This window comes from Curcuma longa, chromosome 20 (assembly GCF_044706935.1).
Source record: "Curcuma longa cultivar G26 ecotype Majalengka, Jawa Barat chromosome 20, ITB_CL_G26_1.1, whole genome shotgun sequence".
In the NCBI taxonomy this organism is placed as follows: Eukaryota; Viridiplantae; Streptophyta; class Magnoliopsida; order Zingiberales; family Zingiberaceae; genus Curcuma; species Curcuma longa.
In genome coordinates this window covers 427301-435009 of record NC_133880.1, presented here as the reverse complement: position 1 = coordinate 435009, position 7709 = coordinate 427301, and positions in this window count along the sequence as shown.

The following is a 7709-nucleotide window of genomic DNA, read 5'->3' as shown; positions in this document are numbered from 1 at the left end:
AATTATCTAAATTGGCCTCTAAGACTATTAATAATCTTAAACTCAACGAAACTCTCATATAGCAATATTATACACTCATCATCAAGGTATATATATTTTTTTTCATATGATAAATTTGGACATTTTAGGCTCATTGCAGAGTTATTTTGACAAAAACTATTTTAGCTCGGTCATATAGACTATAACTAGGAACTCATTGTTCCTTAGTCAAAGGCTCTCAATCGAGCCAACTAAAATAAAAAATAAACCTCAATGTTATAATTCACACAATGTCTCACAACTTATTATTTTTAAGCTTTTTTTTTATCTTGCAATTAGAGACGGAGACAAGGGGCCAGTGGGGGCCGCTGCCCCCTCTAGCTTCAATTTTTTTAATGCAATGCATCAAATAAAATAAAAAATAATAGAAATTAAGAATAAAAAAAATTAAAAAGGTGAGACTGTGAGAAGGTATCCAAACACCCCAGCCGCCCACCTTAAGTTTCTTATGCAACTTTTAAATAATTTTTCCCCTTTCAAATAAAGTTACAAAATAATAAAAATAAAAACTAATTAAAGAGGGTGAGACCGTGAGAAGTTGTCCGAATCCGAGTGTGATGGATAGAAGTGGCGATTGAAGAACAACGAGAAGCCAGAAGCCCTAAATTAAATTTGTCATCTCTATTTTTGAAATTCTTGGTGTTGCAATTTCAATATAACCTTGCATCTTAGACTCTTCGTAAGCTCAGTAAGTTTTCATGTTTTATCTATGTAATTGTTTATCATATATGTGATATTTTCTATACCAATTGATTACTTACCAATATTTTTCATATAGGTTCATTATGAGTAAGAAAAAAAATTGATTCCTACTTCAAGAAAAGGTGTTTGAACGATAATTCTTTTGATATTGTTCATGGTAATATCCCATCCGAGGTTCTCAATCTTTTTGAAGATAATGCTTCAACTATAGAACCTTCTCTGACTAAGTTTTGAAAGATTGATAAAGATGATGATATTGCTATTGAACGAGATCTTGGTTTACGTAAATTCATATGGAGTTATCCGCTTGAGAAAAGAGATGAAATTAGACATGCTTGTTTGATTGCCTATCCTTATCAAGTAATCCTAGATAAGTCTCCTAAATTTGTTGACAAAAATCAAAGGAAGTTTTTACCTGCTTAGTATAAGTTATTTCTTGATTGGTTGGAATATTTTTGTTAAAAAAAATGTAACTTATTGTCTTCCATATTTTCTTTTTGTTAAGCCAAACACACATTTTGGATCGAATGCATTTATTGTTGATGAATTTCAATCTCGGAAAAAGTGAATAGTGGTAAAAATTATTCATTTTTTATTCATTAAAGGATTGGTCCTAAGTATGTACACAAAAATGTTGTAAAAAGTTCACATGATTTGATGATAATATTATGGACAAACAATCTTTGCAGTTAGTTGTAGGAAATCATTTATGATTTAAAGTTTCAATTGATGCTACAAAGTTATGTGCATTCTAAGGTTTAGCTCTGAGAGCTCGCAACGAATCCTGAGACCCACATAATCATGGCATTTTATAGAAATCATAAAACACATAACTTCTTATAACAATGATGTGAGATTTGTTGTTTTGAAAAATGCACCTCAAATGCTTCTTATACTTCTCAAATTTAGAAGGAGATTTTATCACTCTATGCGTATAGAATTCAAAGGTTCATCATGAAAGAAATTGATAATGCCAAGTATTATCTTATTATGGATGAATCTCGAGATGAGTAAAAAAGAGAGCAAATGGCTATTGTTTCAAAATTTGTTGATAAAGAGGGCTTTATTAGAGAAAGATTCTTTGATATTGTCCATGTTGAAGGTACAAAATCGACTTTGAAAAGGGAAATTTGTGGTATTCTATCTCACAATAATCTTCTCGTACAAAATATTCGAAGACAAGGTTACAATGGTGCTAGTACTATGCAAGGAGAATGGAATGGTTTGAAGTTCTCTTTTTGAATGAATGCCCATATGCATATTATGTTCATTGCTTTGCACATTGTCTACAATTGACATTGGTAGCAACAACCTTTCCTATTAATCATTCTTTTCACACTTGGCTGTTATAGTGAATTTAGTAGATTCTTCTTCCAAACGTCATGATCAATTGCAAATTGCTCATGTTACTCAAATTGTAGAATTGATATCGATCTACTAATGAGTTTGAATTTGGAAGAGGAAAAAAATCAAATTGGGATACAATCAAGAGATACACGATGGGGCTCTCACTTAAGGGCACTTCATAGTTTGCTTGTTTTATTTGATCCTGTTCTACATGTTTTAAGTGATATTATCAATGACAAAAATAGTTTATCTGGTAGAGCAACAGTTGATGGAGCTTATGATGCAATGCAATCATTTGAATTTGTATTTATAATACATTTTGTTCGTGAGTTGTTAGAAAAACTGATGATCTTTGTCAAATTCTGCAATATAAGTCTCAAGATATTATAAATGATGGATGCAATTGGTAATACAAAAGAACTTATTCAGAAATTTAGAGAGAATAGATGAGATCAATTATTTGACAAGGTGAAGAGTTTTTGTGATAAATATGAGATAGATGTACTAGACATGCAAGCTCCTTGTCAATCAGGTAAAGGATGATTGAGTAAAGGAATGTTATCTTAGAGCATCATTATTGAATTGATACATTCACTAGCACCATAGATTCAATATTAAAATAGATGAATTATCGATTTGATGACAATCAAATAGAATTACTACGGCTTAGCTTAGATTTGGATCCAAGAGATGAATATCAATCATTCAATATCAATTAGATTTTGCAAACTTGTTGAAAAGTTTTGTCTTGATGATTTTACAAGTCAAGAAAAGTTGGATATAAAGTATCAGTTGGAGCTTTTGGAGATAGATATTCGGCATAATCAATATTTTTAGAATGCGTCTACACTTTCAGAATTGTATCAATTATTATCAAAAATAAGAAAGAAAGAGAACTACTATCTTGCGAATTGATTGATTAGACATATTTTTTTTACCCCCGGGGCATAGCCGAGTTGGTTACGATGAAGTAGACTTGCAGAAAAAGGCAAGGGTTCGAATATCGGCGAAGCCGAGGCAAATACCCTCCTCCGTCGTGGCCAACTGTAGCTTCTCGATTTACCTCTTCACAAATAGTCATGAGATCGATCGTGTGGGGCCACTGGGGTCGCGGATTCCACCTTTTTGCATAAGATTGAGCACGTGCTTCCGGTAAGGGGAACAATAGGTGTTGATTTGACATAGGATTTCATTGAAAATATAAAGTCAAGACCAAATAGTTTACCAAAACTATTTCCTTCCTATTTATTTTATTTCTGGACCAACTTGTAATGCAGAAAAGGAGGGGCTAAAACTTTATGTTTCGGGTGCCCTTATCTGAATCCAAGTAATCAGATAGTCTAGGTGTCTAGAAGGGATCTAGGCAATCAGATGTCAACCGACTGGGCCAGCGAGGCGGATGAGGTGGTAGAGTTCTAGTGGTCCGGACACCTCAGCCTCTAGGCGTCCGAAGAGGTTCCACCGGATCTGGATAAGGTGTTGCAGAGTCAAAGTTGATCCGGCAACCTCTACATCAGCATCCAAGTGCCTGAAAGGGATATAGGCGCTCGGAGGATGCTGAGTCAACATCGAAAGAAAATCATCGGGATGACATAGAGGCGTTCGGATGGACTTCCAGGCACATGGATCAGCCTTTATAAGCAACTACGAGGGGGAACCCTAAATATAACTTTATACACTTCTACGACGACCTCTTGCCGGCAAATAGCCAATCCAGAATGTCATCATAATGCCGAGGAACTGCATCGACAATTACAATTCTAATATTCTCATTCGGTAATTTTACTTTGTTGCTTTTTGTACTTAAGAGTTTAGGATGGTAAAAGTTTATCAATTTTAACATGTTTTGTAAAGCGACAAACTCCTCGTAAGAGGAGAGTTTTTATAGTGGATTACCTGTCAAAAATGATAATGGATCGTGAGCCTTAAAGTAGCAGCCTGTGGCTGTTAACTAACTAAAAATAAAAGTGTTCTTTTTTTTTACTGTACTTTCTATTTTTGCATACTTTCGTACTCTGATTTATGCTTGAATTGATTAAAGAGTGAAAAAGAAATAAAGCGCTACTCACCCCTCTCTAGTGCTCTAACTCGAACCTACAATTGGTATCAAAGCGAGAGGTAATTTAGTGTAACCACTAATCGAGCTTATTCGAGTTTTCTCTCTAATTTTTTTATTTTCATTTCTCTCGCACTATTAATCCAAGACTAAGTCTTGGTACTTTCTTTATAATTTTTTATGTGCAAGATAAATGACCCATCAAGAAGGCTATAGCACCGCCAAACCTCCACTATTTTTAAGAGAAGACTTTATCTACTGAAAGGGTAGAATGGAGTACCACCTCAAAACGCAGGTCGAAATGTGGATTGTGATCCAAACAGGCTTCACACTTCCAATGGACAACTACGGCATTCCACAACCTTGCAAGAAGTGGGATGTAGCTATAAAGCATAAAATTTAGGCTGACGCCAAAGCAACCCAAACACTCTAATGTAGTCTAACAAAGGAAGAGCTTAACTGGGTTGGTCCTTTCATAAGTGTGAAAGACTTATGGGACAAACTCATCGAGTTGCATGAAGAAACGTCAGACATCAAAGTGAGCAAGCGCGACCTTCTATTGAATAAATTGTACAACATAAAAATGTAAGAAGGTGACTCCACAAGTAGACAACATGCACGGATTTAGGATCTGCTCAGTGGACTCCATGCCGTAGGGCAACCCATGGAAAATTGAGATATAATCAGGTATGCATTGAAAACGTTTTCTAGGAACACCTTGTGGGCATCAATGTTTGATGCGTATAAGGTCTCCAAGGATTTTTCAAAAATTAAATTGGATGTACTATTTTCTAAGTTTAAACTACACAAATAGACTAACACCAATACAGTCGAGAAAAGGATTGCTCTTCTTGCAAGTCAAACCAAGGATAGAAGGATGAGACAACAAATTGAGAAAGAATTTGAAGATTCCTCAGGTTCCGAAAGCAATGATGAGGTTGCTACCTAACTAGTTAATCTAGTTTAGAAAATATTCAAGAAGAAGCGCGAAGTTCGGAGATCAAAGATAAAGAAGATGATTCAAAAGGCAAGCTCAATCAAAATACCCACCAACAAGATCGAACTCACCTGCTACGGTTGCAATGAGAAGGGGCATTTCAAGGCCGATTGCCCTAATTAAAAGAAGGAGCGCAAAATAAAGAAGAAAGCACTCAAGACCACTTGAGATGAGTCCTCCTCAGAAGACTCATAGGAGGAAGCAAAAACGAGCTTCCTAGATCTCCCAGCAAGAGAGGAGATTGTGGAGATCGAGACCGAATCAAACACCAAGTCAGAAGCTGAATCAGATTCGAGCCACAGTTTGTATCCAGTTCAGAAGTCCCAATTGCACTGTAAGCAACAACTTGACAGATAAATTATATTCGTTAATTTATTATTTTACTAAGAAACTGACAAAGTCCAGTGTCCAAGTTAACTCTCTCCAAAAGGAGGTAGCACTCCTCAAGGAGAAAGTTAACATCAGCTTGTCAATTGAAAATCTTCAGGCTAGAATTTCAAATCAAGTCCAACTTGAGGAAGAAAACTCCAATCCGAGACTTCAAGTTGACAATCTGAAGAGATCTTTGAAAAAGTTTACTTTGGGCTCCAAATATCTTGATATGATGCTTAAAACTCAAAGGGCTATGTACAATAGAACTGGACTTGAACATAAAGCCAGACATAGTCTTATTTATCTCTTGTAAATCGACTCAAGAAATCCTGAGTCCAAGCATGAGTTCCTAAGTCCAACTTGACCAATCCAATTGGACTAAACCAATATTGGGTTCCCAAGGATCAAATATACTATTTGATCAGACCCAATAGGGGTCATGATCTAGGGAGATCCAAAATCATACTTGTTAGATAAAAATTATTTGATTTTATTTTTTTCCTATTGCCTTTTTAATTTTGTTGAACTTAGATTGAACCTAGGCTAGTTAAGGACACAGATTTGATTAATACTTACCCAAACTAGTATTGGGTTGCAAGGGTGCAAACATAGTCCCACATCTAAAGTACATGAAAAAGATCATGGGGTTAAAAGGATGGAAAGTATCTCCATTGGCATGAGGCCTTTTGGGGAGAGCTCAAGAACAAAGTCATGAGGGTTTAGGCCCAAAGTGGACAATATCATTCCATTGTGGAGATATTTTGATTCCATCGGTTCTAACAAGTGGTATCAGAGCGAGACCGCTCTTCATCGGACTAACCGCCGGATGAGCCATGATCCAGATCTAACCATGTGGTTTGAACGTTAAACAAAGGAAGTGGGTGCTCCCGTGTCTGAATCAAGAGTACCAGACACCAGGTGAGAAGTCCTAGTAGGTCGGGTGGACTTGTTGGGAAACACTAGGAAACCCGTTCTGGTGAATTCTTGCAGAACAAAAATTTTTTTGGAAATGGATTTAAGTTGCCCTCATAGTTGATCAAATCAAGGTTTGATCAACGCATTTAGATCATTGGGCTCTTGTGTTTGGTTTGCAGGATCCAAGATAAAGGGAACAATTTATTTAAAGCGGAAATAATAAATTTGCACCTTTTCTTCGGGATGTCTAGAAGGATTAGATGACCCCTTGATCTTCTGCTGTATTGTAACGCCCGCCCTTACGTGGGCCCACGACGGACGCTACAGTTCTACTTTTCATTCATACATTCCTCTACTGTATAGGCGCCCTCGATTTTAGAATCGAGGCACTTGGAAAAAATCCAGGGCATATCGCACTGCATGAAATTCAGACGCCCCAATTAGAATCTAGAAGCCCAAATCACGTCTATATAGGTGCCCGAGACCTAAGTTTCCAAGCCACCCAAAACCTCCTTCCAACCTCCAAAAACTTCTTCCCGCACCAACGTCAAAGGTTTTTAGGTCACCAATTCTTTATTTTTCAACCCAATATCCTTAGGTAAGCCCCTGAACAAACCTAAAGTCAATTAAGTTATTTTTTTCTTAGTTAAAATCTTAATTTATGCATTAGGATTAAGAGAGAAGACCACTGAGGCTGAGACTCTCTAATACCCCTAGTATAGATCTCAGATTCCCTTCTGAGGAGCATAGGATTAGATTTGCATCATTGACATTTATACCCCTATACTCTAGATATTTATATATGATATTTTTTGCACATTCATGCATACCTTCCATAAAGGTCATAGAGCATTATGATGTCCTCTCCTCTTCTCGAACGTTGTGTGGACAACGATCCTTCGAGATATCTCCACCAAAACTCTTCTCTTCAATGGCAAGCAATCAAGCAACCAAGCCTTCCTTTCTTCCTACCTTTCTTCTCCTTCCTTCTTGTTCTTGGCCGCCGGCCCTAAGGGGATGAAGTCACCAAGGAGCGCCGGCCCTAAAGGGATTAGAAGAGGAGAAGCAAGCCTTGAGGGCGCCGGCCCTAAAGAGAGGAAGAGGAAGGGGTGGGCGGCGGGTGAAGAGAAAGGGGAATGGCTTCTTGTTGCCGCCGGCCACAAGGAGAGAAAGAAATTGATGTTGTTTCTCTTTCGCCTCCTCTAAACCCCCTTTTATATAGCCAAGCCATCATGGAAATTTAAGAAAGATTCTAATAAATTTTCTTATCAAGATTCAGTT